Source organism: Lonchura striata, chromosome 6, assembly GCF_046129695.1.
Source record: "Lonchura striata isolate bLonStr1 chromosome 6, bLonStr1.mat, whole genome shotgun sequence".
Classification (NCBI taxonomy): Eukaryota; Metazoa; Chordata; class Aves; order Passeriformes; family Estrildidae; genus Lonchura; species Lonchura striata.
Window position 1 is genome coordinate 22292557 of NC_134608.1, and position 18309 is coordinate 22310865.

Consider the following 18309-nt stretch of genomic DNA (forward strand, 5'->3'; position numbering starts at 1 on the left):
TCGCATTGGTTTTGTACTGCAAAATTGCATAGGATGCTGGACCAAGAATATCCAATCCTCTTGATTACAAAATATGAAAGCAAATGTGGAGGGGTTTTACTGCTACAAAAATTAGATCTGTATTGTGTTGTTGTCACCAAAGATATTTGATTTCAAACACATTTACAGTTGCCATAAACTCTGCTTTGTAACCTGAAATCATCTGTACCACTATGACTAAAATCTTAAAATGCAGAAAATAGTTAAAATTCAAACTGGAAAATAAAGCCTGAGAAACATTGAGCCTTGCTAATTCAAACACCATCTCCACATTTTTTCTACATATACACATGTATGCACATGCATTCCCAATCTTGCATATACATTTACAAGCTCGCACATTCACTAGCTCAGACACACATTTAAAGGCGCTGTCACACAGAGAATGTGTTCTGCAGTATAGCTGGTACACAGGGTATTTTTGAAGACAGAACGAGATGACTGTAAATTGACACTTCCACCCACTAATGAAAAAAAGCCAAGAAAACCTCAGCAGAGAATGAGTTTTATAATTAATGCTGAACAATTTTCATTGACAAAGCAAAAAGAAGCAAGTGGATGGCTGATTTAAATGTTGAATGATTAATGCATAGAGAGGCGGCTGAGGAAAAAGACAAATTCAGGAGCAACGATGGAAATTTATGTATGAGAGAGTCAGCACCATATTCTGATCTCAGTTACACAGTCGTAAATCTGTTATCTTAATGGAAGTATTCAGCTTTTATATTTGCATAGCATAAGTGAAAATAGAATTTAACCCAGAATGCATTTTCGATTGTGTATTTGCATGACTGAAAGGGGAGAGCTGTGTATGTTTGCATGTGATAAACTGCAAATACATGAGACTTTTTGTATCTCTTGGTGAGAAATGAAGAGAATGAATATGTGTGTGATTGTGTATGTGTGTGCCAGTTGTGGGGCTGTCTGACAGTGCGTGGGAGGGTGAGAACATGTTTGTTCCTAGACTCTGTGGTTGGGTGAAAATGGCTCCTGGAAATGCCGTTTCAGATTAGAGAGCGAATGCTGGAGAGGTGGATATTTCATTATCTTCTTTGTGTGGTGTTTTGGAGTTGGTAATATGAAAGCAGAGCTATATATAATCCAGTCACATATGTGGTGTCCTCAAGATTTATAGTGCCTGCTAATGCCAGAATCTTAGGGGTGTTTCACTGTGCTAAGCAAAATGCCTCAAAGACCAAGGCAATGCAGACCCCGCCTGACTTTTCTCACATACCAAGAAAGAAGAAATTCTTCTTTCAAGATGCCCAGTTTTATTTTTAAATTTGTGTGCAATGCCCATCACAATGTAGAGTGAGTGCTGTCTCTTGTCCTTGCCTTGTGAAGTGGGGCCAGTCTCCACCTGCCCTGGGTGTGTGTGTGCTGGGAGAGGAGGGTGTGGAGGTCACAGGCAGTAGTTTGCTGTGTGCAAGCATCTGAGATGCAGAGGCTGTATTTTTAGCTGCTCCAGATTCTCCCCTGGCTGGGATATGATGCTGAGGAGTTTATTGCTGTAAGGATGTGCCTAGAATACCAGGCAGCCTCAGAAATTTACTGTGCCGCAGAGCCCTGACTCAGTGCTTCTCTGTGACTTTCCTGTGTTGCTTCTGCACTGGAAAGAGAAGAAATGGTTCCTTGTGTTCCCGGCTACTGCTGGCACTAGAGGGACAGCTTCTGTGATTTTCTGAGAAGCCCTGTCGCAGAGAATGACAGCCACTCTGGGTCTGGCTAAATTGTACTTTGCTTGGTGAAGCTGCTCTCAGGTTTATTCACAAATATTACTCTACATTTTTGTCTGAACAGTAGGAATAATCACATTCTGCTTTTGATTTGTGAATTTCTCAAACATGTCTATAATGCCTCTGCAAGTAGGTTTTTTTTTTTGCAGCAATTCACACTAGATGCTTCCAAAATATTAGAGACATTTCACAGGTAATTTCTCTATAGAGCGTTTCAGGGGAGAATGGGGAGACATGGCCATGGGTGGATTTCCATACACCTGGCTGTGAGGGAGGTGGACAACCAGCCAGAGGGGTGAGTATTTGTTAGGGATACTCCCCGTGATGAATCCTGTAGGAAATGAAATTACGTTCATGGTCCTTTTGTCCCACTGGTGAGGATGCACCTGCAGGTTTGAAATGGTGGTTTCAACCTCAAAACCCTCTTTAATTGTGAGATACAGTACATTTACCATGTTAAATGATATAAACAAAAGATCAGCAACTGACTTATTGAAAATCTAAATTCTGAGAAGCCCAACTTGTCCCTTACAAGTCCGGTGAAACAGCATAAACTCTTGATGAAAGAAATTTATTTGTACCATCAGATTTTTTTTTGAAACAAGAAACAAGTATGAGACACCCTGAAGAGCCTGAGCAGGATGCCTCTAAGTCCGTCTGCTTGAGAAACACGGTAAGACCCGGTGTATTCTCTTAGGTTTGGCTGTATTATATTCCGCAAGAAGTGGGCTTTCCTCCATTTTCCAACCTAAACGATTCTATGAATCTGTGAGCGCTGCCCGAAGGAGACTGGAAATAAGGAGCTGACACCCGTCTGCTGTTGCTGGATCCCGAGCTCTGCTGGAGGCTCCCTGCTGCCCTCTTGTTGCTGGAAGTGACACTGGAAATACGCGCACTGTTTTCGCATTGTGATGGGAGCTTGACTAATATCCTCACTTTTGGGGGAAAATCATAGACCTCACATAGGAATGTCTGCCTCATTGCTGTGGCATCCGGAATAACAAATACGGCACTCGCAGCTATTACAGTGCCTAGCGTTTGTCTGAACGGCCGCATACTCGGAAGCACAAGCACGACTGAGGGGCAAGCTCAAGAGAGGATTGTAGGCAGAGGCAATATATCTTTTCAACTTCTTAGTCTTGCAAAATACAGATGAGCTTTCAGCCATACAAGCTCTCCCATCATGCTTACTTTTCCCACATGCTTACTTTTCTGATATGCTTAGGGCATGGTGACTAGTGCTTTAGTAAATGATAGAGACTGAGACTAAAGGGACTGTTTTCAAAGCAGCCCTGCCGAATGCCACACGCACAAGGCTTGAAGAACCTCTGTATTGCCATGGGAGATTCTGTATTTTAATTTTGTATTATTAATTCTTTACTTTCTTTAGATCATTAGTACTCTGACATTGTTGTCATCCACATTGTATTCATGAAACTTACTGGAAATAATTTTTGTGGTTTGCAGCTCAGTTCCTGCTTGGTTTGCTGGTTGATTTCTCTTCTAAAAAAAGAAAAAAATCAAAATTGATTCCCAATTGCTCCTTGTTTGCTCAGACCAGAGGCTATGAATGGAATACAGAGAAGGAACTCTACTCTGTCCAGTCATGAATGGTAGCCAGGTCAGGGCTGAGCCACATTGGCAGGAGGCAGTGATGTGGGAAGATTGCCCTACCATTATCTATTCTGTAGACAAGCAGCAGATTTAATTCTCAGAGGATCTCAAGCCTATAATAAAATCTCAATGGGAACAAAAAACCCTGACCCAGAAGGCAGTTGCATGTTCTACTTGTCCTCCATAGTTGTGGGTGTAAATGTGGCTGTGGATCAAGGGAGCTGTGTGGCAATTTTGTGGAGCCTGTGTATCAGAAGAAACCCATCCCCCAGTGTTCTGCTGGAGTCACTGTGAGGTATATATTTATACTGCTAGTGAAAAACAGAAGGAAAAATGAGAGTGTCTCTAACACATGTAATCTGCAGAAAAATGCACATTTGCATGTTGATTTTAAGCAAGGAATCTTTGCTGCTAAGAAAATAGAAGCATGCATGTTTTTTTCCTCTTGCACGCTGTTTTCCATGTTCCATGAACATGTACCGTAAACCTGGCATATTTTTTTGAGTTGGCACTGCTGGATGACCTCATACACCTATTTGTCATCTCAGCAGTTTCAGCTTCAGTGTTCTTCTTTAGATTCATTAAGAAAATATTTAGCATCTGAAGAAAGGAAGCACCCTGCGTCCTGCTGTGCTCCCTACAGCCAAGCACTTTCTAAGGGTGCAAGGGTAACTCAGGGCACTTCTGTTCCCCTGGAAACAGGAGAAATGGGTCACATCTACAAAAAATGACCCAGCCCTAGTCGTGATGACCTTCTGCATTTGAGGATGTTTAATAGGATCCTTGCAAGGTGATTCACTTTTATAAAATACGTTTTCTAATAAATCATGGGTTTTAGACTGGGAGGTTGAGATGAAAATCTGCTTTCCCTTTAGTTTGGGGTTCATTGGGGTTTTCCCTACAAGTCTCTTTTTAGTCACATGTGCACTGTGTTATCAGAAGAGCTACTGGAGACAGCTGAACCTTTTTGTTCTAATGTAGTATGTGCCTGATTTTTCATTGAAGAAAACAAAATGGAAGCTATTATCTGAAGGCAGCTTTCATCGTAGCAGGGAGGCAGGGAGCAGCTCAAGTATAATAAGACAAAATGTGAGACAAATGTTGCCTCCTCTGAGCCAGCATCTGACCTCGACAGTGAGCGCCTTCCGCTAAGCTGGCTGTTTACAGCCCCTGCTCCGGCATCCATCTTGAGGTTTGTGGGATGTTGTTTTTGTTCTCATCCCTCCATCTGATCGGGCACAAGCAACATATATTCCTCTGCCTTCAACCCCGACCCTGAGGTATGCTGGCATCTTGATTTCATCCCCTCCTCCACCTCTCGCAGCCCAGCGAGTAATCTGGGGAAACAATTTACCGAGAACAAGAGGCCTGGAGACAGGGAGTCACCCTGCTGCTGTGGGGGGAAAGCTACATTTGGGAAGTGAGATTTTTCCTGTATTGCCGAGGCCTGGGTGTGCAGCACCATTTCCACTTGGCCCTGCAAAGCAGAATAACTCAGTAGCACAAGCTCGCCTTCTTTTTCTCCCCTCTGCTTCCCCTCCCAGGGAAAAAGCCACCAAGTGCAGCAGCACGAGCTGATTCAGGCAACGGGTGTTCGGTCCCTTCAGCAAACAGGGCTGGGAGGAGTGATGGAGGAGGGGTTGCAGACCGTGCTGCTGACCTGCTGAATTATGACTTTAATGCAGTCACTTTAATAACTTGCTGTAGCTCCAACCACCAGATGCAATTTATGGCAAAGCAGGAGCCCAGGCATTTTTCTTTCTATGAAGACTAAGCAGATCTCTGATTACCACCCCCTCCCCCCAAACCATTACCTTCCCCCGCTTGCTCTGCTAATGGAAAAATGTTATGTGTCTATGTGCTTTTTTTCCCCAAGCCCTGTTTTCAGGAAATGGTGGAGAATGAGAAACTAATACAAGCACGCACACATGCTTTTGCAGGAAAGATTGCTTTAACTCCATTCTTTAACCACGCAAAATTCCTCCTGCTAGCAGAATTGCCAGTTGTTTTTCTAAAATCTTACAACCTCAGCCAGCTGCAAGGCAAATTCCAGGATTGATTTGTAGGGAAAAAGAAACACCCGTGCCTCCATCTGACCAAAATCATCTGAAGTTTGAGTGATTTCACTGCACAATACAAAGGCTGTAGCCCTTTAGATCTCCCTGCTGTAACGAAAGCTTAAATACAAGCCACAAACAAACAAAAAAGATGAACCTGGGAATTATGAATAGGCAAACTGAACTCAAGTTTTAATTTTGTATTTAATGTTTGTATACAATAGATGTGTACACTGAGAAAGCAATGTACAGATAGGCAGCAGATTCCCCTCTAGTTCTCCTATTTTAAAGACCCATTCAGTTTCCATCTAAGGGATGAATTTGTCCTCTCACTCTTTTCTACTCTCTTTTTCTGTAATTTGCATGATCATTTGCTACATATATTATGAATTACTGTTTATCTTAGTTCAGCCTGCAAAACAATATCCCAAATAAATTTCAATGGATCAAAAAATTCAGATTCTGTTTTCTCTTCTAAATTGAGGGAAGAAAAATAGTAAGATGAAGTAAATGTTTTCTTTTTAGCTAAATGGAACAAAAATCTGAGTTAAACACATAAGCCTATTTCTGAATTCTTAGGACTCGCACAGAAGCCCTGTGATTCAACTGTTTTGTATCTTACTTTTGATTTTCCTTTCCCTTCTTGAAAAAAAAAGTATACTTGGAACTTCAACCCTGAAAACTGGTGTGTACTGCTCTGAACCCATGGAAAGTGTCCATACAAGGACTAGCAGATTAAGTCCTTTGTGACTGTTAAATATTTATCAGCAAGGCAAATTCCTCCTTGGTTACAGCAAGTACAGCTTGGAATGACCTGTGTCCATGCTTTCAAAAATGAGCAGCAGATTCCTGCAAAACACCCATCTCCTCATTTAGCTAGGATAATGTTTTCCTCTCAAACTTTGAGATAGCTTGATTAATATGTAGCATATATGGCAAATTTCTTAGGAAAAAAGTAGTAACATATGGGAACATTCAGGTTCCAGAAAGAAGAGCATAAATTGGATGTTTCCATATGGGTTCAGTCTAATGTGTCTGTGTTTACAGTGACCTGCCCTGATTTTACCAAGATTGCATTACTGTCTCCAGTACTTGCAAGATGCACCTGCAAGCATACACTTAGCCACACAGGTATTTGTTTTAGGTGTGATGAGTTGTCTTTGAGCAACTGAATTTATCTCTGCTTACTACAGAGACTGCCGAAACCAGATTCTGGACTTTCCGAGGGTTAGAGTTAGGTGGAATGAATCTTTGCTTCAAGCATTCAACCACAGCGCCTTGGCTTGTGCCGTTAGCTTCCTGAATTCCCAGATGACTTCCCACCACAGCTTAGCCAGGCCTGGAACTGCTTATTTTCTCAGAAGGGATGAAGTGAAATGCAGTTAGTTCAGTGAAGCCTGTGGCACTTCAAAATTATATGTAAAAGTATGTATTTTGTAGTCTTGTTTTTCAAATGTTGTCATAAAAATGCTTAATTCTTAACAGACTCAAAATACTCTCTCCAGTTGTCCAAATGTTTCTCAAGCCATAAGGAAAACCGCCCATGCAGTGGTCAGTAAGTCAGTAGTAAGTGCACAGAATGAAAGCAGATGCTTTTGGGCGCTCTTTTGGGCAGTGCCCAGCCCAGGTACTGCTCCAGTGGGAGCACGGTGCCTCCAAGGCCCCGGAGAGCCCGCTCTGGCTCCGGCCGTGCTGGCTGAGCGCTGCCGATTTGCCCAGGGTGGCTGTGCATGGCTGAGGCACTGGCGAGAAATTCGGAGAGCAGCCACGAAGCTGTGAGGAGGTTATCAATGGCGGCGCGTGTGACTGCAGGATCTTGGTGACACTGGAGCTCATCCTGGAGACTCCTCTGATTCTATGTTTTTCTTTTTTGAACCTGGCCTTTGATTAAAAATGCCTCGCTTCCAGCTCACATTGCCTTTTAAATGGCTCTGTAAAGCCCTCTCGCGGTTCCCACCTCACATCAGAAGCAGGGCTGGAAGTGTTTCTCTGCAGAATAAACATTCGGGCTGTAAATCCTGTGATTCAGAAGATCGCCTGCAGTATTGCTCTCCGCTGTTGCCATAGGTAACCGAGCTCTGCAAAACACCATTTACCCTGGAATGCAAGGAGACTCGGAGCTCAGCAAGGGCACTCCGGTTAACCCTTTCCTAGCAGGAAAAAAAAACCCAAAACCCTCTGGTGATCTCAGCCGAAACTCCTCTCTCATGCGTGTAAGTTCACACACGACAAACCCGCACCCATGTACATTGAGGCAAATTACCCGCCCAGCGCGGCCCCAGGCATGTGCACATGCACTCTGCGGGAATGGCGGGTTTCTCCTGTTCCCGAAGTGCAGAGCAGGCCGCCGCTGGCAGCAGGATGGATGTTTTCGGGACTGCTGACTCACCGGGGCTGTGTGGCGCACAGCCTCGGCCATGAGCCCGCGGGACGGGTTAAACTGGCGCCAGATGAAGGAACTGAAAGGCAACTGAACAAGGCTGGCCCGCTCTGCAGTCCAAATGCAAGGTTTGTGGAGTGGTACTTGTCAACTTATTTAAGACAGCACCTTAGAAAGGAAGGCTTTGAGCTTATACTCGCCACAGAATTTTGTGGGGGTTTTTGGTAGCTAACAGGGGATCCCTAATGTTTACAAGGCTTTGCCAATGCCGTCTAATGGAGACTTGTCAAGTCAGACGATGAGTGCAAGTTTAACACTTCCTTTCTGCCTCGCACTTCTTTGCAGTCCAGGCACTTTAAACATCTCCTCACGTCTTCTACTTCATTGCCTGAGGCACTGAATGTGGACGATCAATGGTTATCTGCAGTTTAGGAGAACCGGGGCAGAAAGCGGCCCCCACTTTTTTCCTCCTCTAATTCTGACCTACCTATGGGCTCATGTGGATTCCAGTAGAATTGGAGCTGAAGCGAGGTACTATGTCTGAACAGTGGGTTTTTTTGCCACAGTGACAGCAGCAATGCTGCCCAGAGAGCAGGTAGCAGCCTTTGCCTTTTTTTTCCCACATAAAGCTGAGGATTATGTGTGTGTCAGAAGTAAATTCATAGCCCTGTGTTCAAGCAAGGGTTAATTTATACTGCAGAGAAGCTGCAGGTGAGACTGAAGACTTGTCTCATTTTTCAGTTTCACAAACCCTGATACAAGAACCTAAATATGTTTTGTTCCAAACCACTGCTGTCTTCTTTCTCATACTCCCCTCTGCAGTTCAATGCATGCACAGAAACACACCACCAAATCGTTTTTTTCTTTTATGACACAGTATTGCTGCAGGGTCATTTACACATAGGCAAAAATGCAAAATTCCTGCTCTGAAGTGTTAACAATGTTGGTTATTTTTACATCAAAAGTCTGATGGGAATACAAAGAAGTCAGGAAATGTGGATAAGGCTGAAATTACATTCATAAAAGATCATGCAGTGGTTGGGAATCACAGCCCATGCATGGACAAGCCTGTATTGAGACTGCTGTAATCCCTGGGCAGAGCAGGGGGAGTGAAGGAGAGGTCAGTGTGCTTTGTGGGATTCTGTGGCATTAGAGAGGCAAGGGGAGTTAGTCCTTCTCTGTTATTTGAACAGTGAGTAAGTATTTTTTAAGAATTTTTTTTTAATGTTGCTAGAGTAAAAAGGAACATGCAAGAGAAAATGACCCCAAATTATAAGGGGATTGCTGTCTGTGGAAAAGTGCAAACACAAAATGAAATTGTTTTCCTGCAAAATTTTTTTTTTTTTCATGGCTTGTTTCCATGCCACCACGGAGAAGAAAATTATATACAAGGAAAGGTACTTTCAAAGATTCCCAATAGCTACTGATTGGGTGTTGCTGTTTCACATTCTCCAAATTGCTGTTACATCATTCTGGATGGTGAAGATAAACTGTAAGAGAGCTTAAAAGCTATGGAGCAATGCATGGAAGCACAGTGATATATATGTGTGTGCTCTTTTTTGATTTATAGGATTTATTTGCATACTCCTTTGACATTGCCAGAGCCTCTCTGCAGACCTAACACTTGATCCCCTGTTGTACTGAGTCCCCTGGGAGCTGTTGACATTGTGGGGTACCTGCTGAGGTGTCAGGGACACATTGTGTGGGTGGAGAAATGGGAGCATGAGATCAGAAACAGGAGTGTCTGTGAGGCAGAGCAAAGTGATAGCTGAACTAGTTGAGCCTCAGCTATCTCCTGAATGTCTGAAAACCACTAGAAGAACTGAATAAACAGAGGCTGGAGCTTGTTCCTTTTCCTGATTTTATATGATTGCCTTAAGTCAAGGGTATTTAAATGTCAAGTTTTTATGTAGTTCCTAAATTTACTTAGGTTCGGATGTTTATAGCAGAAGGTTTGTGTCCTTGTGCACTCCTATCTGTGTACTTGAATGATGATAAATGCCAAGGCTTTCTTTGGGGGCTTGTGTTTTTCCACAGCCAAGGTGACACATTCCCATTAAGTTTAACCTTCTCCCCGAAGAGTTGATACAATTTATTTCTTTTGGAAGGGAAATACCAGAGCTGTAGCAGGCCCAAAGCAATTTTCTTTGAAGGCTGCCTTGGCTGCGACTGTGGATACAGTGACAAACAGGCGATTGTTGCAGAGCGTGCTAGATGGGAGCTCAGGCAGGAAAGGGTTACTGTCTGCACAGCTCTCTGTGTCTGGAGCTCCAGGCAAAACCCAGGGAGAGACAATGATGTCAGCACTACCTCCAGGCCCAGGGCCCCTTGCCTGACAATGTGGGCAATCCAACACATTCCCATCTGCCGCAACAAGAGCATTCATGCTCCTGTTTCCTGACCTCTTTGGATTAAAGCATGTGGAGTTAAATATACATCTAGCCCCGTGCTCATGCACTTGCATTGCACCAGAAATAGAATTATGGGAAACTGGCTGCAGCTTTTGCCACCCAACACTCGGGATCTGTCTCAGTATTGTCATCAAGAAAAGCACATGCTGGTCCGGTCGGGAGATTGTACAGTCATGTACACATAGCTAAAATCCAGTTCGCTTTTGTGCCTGGAACTGCTGCATGTAATCAGCATGCAGTCAGAAAGAGGTGGGGCGGGGGAAGGGCAGCTTAAAGAGAAAATTAAGATTAGTCAGAGGCAGTGATTTCAGTGTTTTAGCCATCTGAAACTTGCTGAGTTTTTTAATACCACATAAAAAGCTCTGACAGCAGAAAGAGTCCTTGGCTGAGCTGGGTGTCTGCACTCCAGGCTGGTGGAAGAGGGAGAGCATGCGGCAGGATTTGCATGCTGCCATGCCGGGCTGGCAGACACAGGGAGTGCAGCTCTGACAAGAAAAGCTTCTTGTTTGCTTAATAGTGAAGCCGGTCTGGTAGTGCAAAATTCTAGTAATTAGAAGCATTTTATTGCTTTTATTCAGGATGTGTGTTGGGGGGGGTCTGTTGCATGCACATGAGTATCATGTTGTTTCTTTCTCATGTCTCTGGGTGCTCTGTATCTGTGGCTCTATGCCCATATGTATCTGTGCATCTCCATATTTTTCTGTCATTCTGTGTCTGCATTGCTCAGTCTTTTTCATTTTAAATGTTGAAATTGCATTTATTTTCTGTGCACAGAGTTTTCCTGTGCTATACACTAAGGGGAAAATAAATGTAGGGATAGCTTGCATTTTGTTTATGTCTTTGTCAAGAAAGTGCTTCACAATTGAGAAATATGAATGAAAAAGAAAATGAGACTATTTATTTTCCTTTCTTTCTCTTTTGTCTACAGTCTTCTGTCTTATCTTCCCAGTCATGTATTTTCTCTCCCTTTTTCCTCATCACACTGCAAACTCCTGTTCCCATAACAAATGCTTTAAATGTTATCTATCCTGCCTGTACAACCAGTCCCTTCTTCATGGCATGTTTCTTGTACGGTAATCTTTTTTTTTTTTTTTAAACAACTCATAGTAGTCCTTAACACAGCAAATTCCTGTATACATTTTGGTTTGGTATCTCTCCCCTTAACATGGCCTCTGCTTATGGCACTCAGAATCTCAGAGAGCAAAACACACAGAAGCTGAACAAAAATCAACTCTCTAAAATCTGTAGTTCCCCAATGGTTCAAAGGGGTCTTGGAAGAAGATTTAGCTGATAAAATCCTTAGAGGGTGGTTGGAGGGGTGAGGCCAAATGGTTAATGTAGGATAAAAACTGCAAACCCCTTAATTCTCTTAGTGTTTGGCTTAACTTTGCCTTGACACTGAAGAGATGGTGGTAAGTAAGGATGAGCTTGTATTAGAAATAGGATTCTCTCTTTCTACCCAGCCTTGCCTGTGCCAGTTCCAGTAATATAGGGCATCAGTGCTACAAAATTCTCTCTCAGTTTCTGCTGCTGGAGGTTTGGAACTGCCTCACTTCTCAATTAGTGTAATCAAAGCCAAGACCCTGGCATCTTTCCCAAGAGCTTTCTTCTCCCTGTGAAACACAGAATACTGAAAACCAGTCAGAAAAAGTGGAGCCAGACTGTAGCGAGCATTGGATTTCACTGGTGGTATAATAAGGAAGCTGCCTGTAGTGTCAGCCACTCTAAAGGAGGCATACAGACAAGTTAAAGTGGTAATATGCATAATGTCTGTCATCCAGATATTTCAGAGCATATAATAAGCTGTGATTAAATCATTAAACTAAGAACTTCAAAAGGTCTGGCTGTGTAGACTGAGGATCTGAATGCAAGAAATCTCCAGTCTTCTTTCTACCTTGGTACCTGATGTGCCACTGCTATAAGCTAGTCATTTCACACGGATCTTTAATTTTCCCATCAGGACCACCAGGAATTAATAATACTTAAGCAGTGCAGTGGCTCTTATAGAGTTGTTTTGAAGGAAATGGAGACTTACTGAAGGAGTCTTTGTGTGAATTTGTGTGCCAGTCTGAAGTTCTTGAGGAGGAAAATGGAGGAAATGTTCAGCATGAGATCATCATAGAAGGCATGAAGGTCTACAAGTACCAGGGGAAAGACAATGTTAAAAACAGGAGCACTGCAGTTTTCAGGGACCCTAAATTAGGCTGTGGAACCTAGGAAGAGTTAGGTTTGCAGCTGGAACTGAGACACATGCAGTGCTTATGATGCCTGATGGACCTCTGCTTTTATTACTTGTCTCAACTTCACAAAGCTAAGTAAGTAGATGAGAATAGAATGTCTATGTCCTGACATCCTGTCTCTTGCCATGAGTACTTAGACCAGCCACCAAAAGTGTGAAGAATAAGTCCCAAGATTTCCCTGCATTGATTAGGACCATTATTTTGATGATGAGCTTTATTTTTTCCCTAGAAATCACACATTTATCTCTTTATGGCTATACATACATTTTATATGTCTCTCTTAAGACAAATATAAACAATCTAGGGAGAAGTGCTTAGGAGCTGGCTTGGAGCAGGGTGAAGGAAAAGAGGAAGCCTGCAAGTCACATCCTCCTGACTGCCTTCCTCTTCATTGATATGTGCAGTCACAGTGCCCAAAAGAGCCATTTGAGGAGGTTTGAGAATGTATGGAGCAAGTGCTCCATTTCACCTACGATCAAGATAAACAAGGGCGTCAGCTGAAGCAGAGCTTCTGAGGTGTTCTGTGTAAATCAGTGCCAGGCAGTAGTGACTGCTGCTTAGGAGATGGATTTATTAAGATTATTACTAAGTGTTATTTGGAGGTGACTGAAATCGCTGGGTGGACTCCAGAGGATTAGCTTTCCAAAGATAGCAAATGCAAAACAAAACAAAAAAAAAAGCAACCCCAAACAAACAAGTCACAATACCAGTTGTGTTTATTTAATAAAGTCTCTGCACAGGATTAGCTCACAAGCATTTGCTTGTTTTGTGACTGGAGATGTGGGGGATGGGAAGGAAGCACCATTTTAGCATGTAATTCCCCAAGTAAAAGCAAAGCTACAGCAGAGCATGTGGCCTGGCTCACAGAGTAGGTGACAATGTGCTGTGAGCAGGGCAGGCAGAGGAGGAATCACCTCTTCCTGGATTGCACAGGATTTAGGCAGCCTAGTGTGCAGCAACTCTGATACAGAAATAACCTGTGTGAAGGAGGCTCTGCTCAGGAACTGTCATGTCCCTGTATAAAGGGCACGAGAGCTTTAGGTAGGGCATCATGTGGATCTGAGCCCAAGAAGTCGCCTATGGGAGAGACAGCAACAAACAAAAATAGTAGTTTTCTATAGTGAGACTCTAAGAGGCCTCAAAGTGCTTATAGGCATGAATTCACCAAACATCACTCCCACAAGCCTATCTCTCTGGAATGGAGGTTGGTGTTGCTCACCCCAGGTGTCAAACTGGAGGCAGAGGGAGCTGTCCAAGCTCCACAGAGATCAGGCCACATGGGAACACAGTGAGGGCAGCAAGAGAGGAAGATAAAATTAGGGTAAAAAAATCTATCCCTCAGAAAATACTGATGGGGGAAGAGGCTTAAGGACCAATTTAGCCCATGTTTTTATGTTGCTAATATTGCTAGACAAGTCCCTCCAAAATGCTGATGGTTGGTGGTGTAGAACAAATGAGTCAGTTCTACAGTGTAGCCTGGCTGTCATGCTTTCTGTACTGTCACCCAGAAGTAAAGATACATGGGAACTCCCTGCTGTCCCTTCAGCCTTCCCCAGCATTGCACTACCAAAAGCATAATCACCCAAAGGAGAAGTACACTATTGCTCTTTTGTAATTCATCTAGGCCCCATTGGGATGTGGCAGGAGAGACTGAGATTCCCTGTTCCAGCCAAGGTACTGGAAAGATGACCAATGCACTTTTCAGGTAAACTTCTTGTTTCCTTTCATGAGAAGCTGCTTACTTGTTTCCTAAAACCACAGGGGTTGCACTGGCACATATCCCTTCTTCAGAGAAGTCCCTTATGCAAAGGTAGGCCTGATTTGCTATTGCCTGTGCTTCTCAAGACTTTCCTAGATACCACGGCAACAGCAGCAGAACTGGGTTTTGTAAACCTTTTATTTTATTCAGTCAGAGTAGAATGGGATCTATGAATACAATTCATTCTTCAAGGGTGAGGGCTGGGGCTGGGAGGATGGGGATGGGGCAATGCACTACTTAATGTTCTTGGCATAAGCTATCACAAGTGGAAATAGGAGGAGGGAAAAGCTGCAGCTGACTGAAGTGGAAGAAAAAGGATGGGAACACAGTGATGCAGTTTTATATTGAGGGGACAAAATTGTCTGGTAACCTGTGTACTTAATACCATGCTGTGATTGAAGGCTATGTCAACAGTAACTAAAATAGAAGCACAGTGCGAGGTATAGAGCCCTGGCTCCAAACAACCCAGCTTTTACAGATATCTTCAGTACTTAAACTTGTGTTACTGAAATCATTGATTCCTGCTGCAGAGAAGGTAGAGTGCAGGACTAGGAGGCAGAGGAAAAAGGAAGAAAAAGGAAGAAAAAGGGAAAAGGGGAAACAGAAACGGACTGTAGCATTTCAGGATCATGTTTTAATTGCTTTCCATTGGGCCTCACTTTTTTTATAGAAATCATAATTTTCACTTAAGAAGCTGATTGGTGAAGAAACTATTTTCTCTCATAGATAAAATACCCCCATTAAAATAAAAGGGCACCATTTTCCTTTTCCATGAGTTCTTCATACATTGAAGAAACATCCTCATTCTCAGGAAAGAAAAGAAAAGCTAAATTTTTTTGGAAAACACTTTGCAGTAAGAATAAAAGATAGTACAGGCCTAGTCCGCTCTAACTCTTGTTTTACAAAGAAGTCCAAAGAGCTTTTTGCTTTCATACTGTGAAGCTGGTGAAGAGGTGTAGGTTGCAGTGTGGTGCTGGTGAATAAATGGGGCTCTAGTGTAGGTCCTAGACTGCTGGAGGGTCTCACTTCTCCAGACAGAAAGAAGTACTGTGGCACATTTTACTGCCAGGCTTTGTGGACCCATTCACAGTAAAGGTTCTTGACTTTATGCCTGTGACTGATTTGCAATATCTAGCAAAAAATCAAACCCCTTTAGTAAGACTCATTTGCTTGCTCTAATATACCTCAGAGAACCCAGCATTTATGACTGGTGACACCAAGGGTGGTTTAAGATCACCTCTGTCCTTGAACTTAATATATACATAGAGTACAGCCAAGAATAAGGATCTGTCTCTTTCTGTGATAAATACCTACTTTTATGGGACTGTGACCATGAGTCCAATTTAACATTATGAAGTAATTTTCTGTGACAATTCAAGTCCCAACTTCATTACTCTCATCACTCTCATCTTTCTCTCTACCTGATATATTTTAGTGTTTGGTATTATGCCTAATATGGAATGATTCCAGTGAATTAGATGAGGCATTTAATAAAGGTGATGTCTGGACAGTGAGAAGTTTTTTATCTCTGAAAAGTCTTCCAGTGATTGTTGGAATATTCTGTTTTAAAATGGGTTTGGCTTAAAAGTGCCACATTTGTATGATTTGTCCTCAATAGAAATTAGAGCCACTCCGTATTTCTACATTGTGGAATGATTATATTTTTGAGTTATTCATTATAGTCTTCTGAACCTCCCAGGAGTCCATGAGCTCTTTATGAGCCATATAAAAGGATGCAGACTCACTAGCAGAGCATGGAAATTCCCAGGAGGAGAGAGATTTGTAACTAAACTGAGGTGGACAGAAAGAGATGGGAAAAGTAAAATTCAGAAAGCCTGGAATAAAAGCAAATTCTTTAACAGACTAACAATGATCTAGACTCCTGCAAGTTAGGAACAGAGGCAGACTATACTGAGGATGTTTAGGAAAAAACTCACAGGATAAACCTGCAGAGATTTGTTTAATATCTGGTTTGGCAGCCAGAGAAAGATAGAAGAAGGTTGTTTTCTAAGGTTTTCTCAAAACAGTGACCCTGAAAAAAACATGCCTGTTACCTTCAGAGGACCTACTCATCTTACTGAAATGCAGAATACTCTCCAAAGGAAGAATAATTTCTTTAAAGTACAATAAATAGGGCATATAGGTCAAAGTGAAAAACAGCAAACCTGGTATTTCTGAGAATTCACAAACAAAAGAATTTAAAGAAAATGCAGACAGAAGATGTACATACTATAAATGCCAAAGCCTCTTAATAAACACTTTTGGGATTCCCAGACTGATAAAGAAAATATTGCATAGCAAAGCCTTTTCTCACAAAGAGACAATTAGATAAATGCCACCTGCTGATTGCAAAACTGGCTGAAACTTACTGGGATCCATGCATCTTATAGGCTCCAGCTTATTTTCCTACCTGGAAACTAAGTCTGGTAGAACTGCATATTAAATGGAATGTGACAGAGCCAAAGCTAGCTAAATAATGGAAACGTATTTGTGAATATTTGTTCAGTGAAAATATTGCCAAAATTCTCAGTATTATTGATAATGAATTATTTAATCGCCTCCAGATGAAACTCCAACAGAATCTCTGTCTGTACTGTTCTGCCAACAAGTATTATGCATTCACAGCACTTCCTCCACAGTGACTGCAGAAATGCTCTCTGCTTGCCAGTCTCCAAGAGAGGATTTGACTCTGCTGCTATCGGCTAAGTCAAGGTTTCACAGTACTGACAGAGCTGCTTGGTCAGGGACAGACTGGATGGACAGAGTCGTGGGCAGAGCTGGGCTTGTGGATATGCTCAGGACAGGGGTACACCAGGGGTGTGCCCAAACAAAAGCCTCATGTACAAATTAATGGGTGCATACAAGACACCTGTTTAGTGTGTGGTAGTGTTTCTCCTTCCATATAGGTTTATGCACTTTCAAAGTCTTCATGGGCTTAAGCAGCTGTGGGACAAATACATGTTCATGGCCACTGTGCATTGGGGTAGGTGTGCCTATGGGCTGTCCTACCTGTGCACTTTGGGGCACTGATTTCCATGAATAGTCTGGGTTAAAGGGAATTCCACAGGACTTTGTTTTCTGTCTCCTCCTCTACTTTGTCTCTCAATTTCCAGTAAGCTTTTTGGCAAACAAGCCCTTACACAGCCAGGATATGGGATGGCCCTGGTGCATGGCTGTTCAGAACTGCACACTGCTGCATGGATTGGCTGCAGGTGTCTGTCCTGCCTGCAGCATCAGCCCAAGGATGCCTCTGCCTCTTCCTGTGTCATCTGCAGTTCACCACCAGCAGTTCCTCCCTTTGGCCTGAGGACTTTTGCCTGGGCTTATTCCTAGATCTGTTGTTCAAGCAAAGGGCAGAGGAAACAGTGAGGAAGTCCTGCATGTTTCAGGCTGTTTTAGGCATGTTTGTTCCAGACAGCCCAGTTTGTTGATCTCACTTGTTTTTAACTCATGCAAGGCACAGAATTCAGGTCAGCTCTTTCCTCACTCCTCTCTGTCTTGCCCTGCTAGAGTACATGCTATTTCCAGATGAGGTTACACATTGCCCCCTTTTCTTGTCTGTTCTTTCCATTAGGGTTTAATGAGAGGCCCACTAGCTGTGGCGATCCCAGCCTTCCAGTCACTGCTGCAGCCAAGGTCAAGCCCGGGGCAAGAATTGTCCACAAATACAGACACCAAAGTGAAGGGAAGGAAAGAACAATAAGAGCCATTTACTTCCCAATGCACTTAAGTGCTTGAGAGAAACTGCCCCCCCAGATTGCTGAGTCAGCAGCGGCTGACAAATTAGTCAACAGGATGACTGGGCCTCAGCTCCTGGCAATTAGCATGGACAAAGCTTTGTGTGTGCCTGTGTGTTTTCCTATTAGCTGCGGCTTGCACGCCTGTGAAGGGAGGAGGGACTGGGGAAGGAAATGGCTTGCTTTGACTTCACAAACACATGGAATTTGCATTCCCAAGGCTGCACAGCATTCATTTGGCTTCCTGTTTCAGCATCTTTGCAGGCTGTAGCCATTAAGAATAAAGTACGCTGAGAGCCTCTTAAGAGGGAGGTGCATCAACACAGCTGGAGGAAG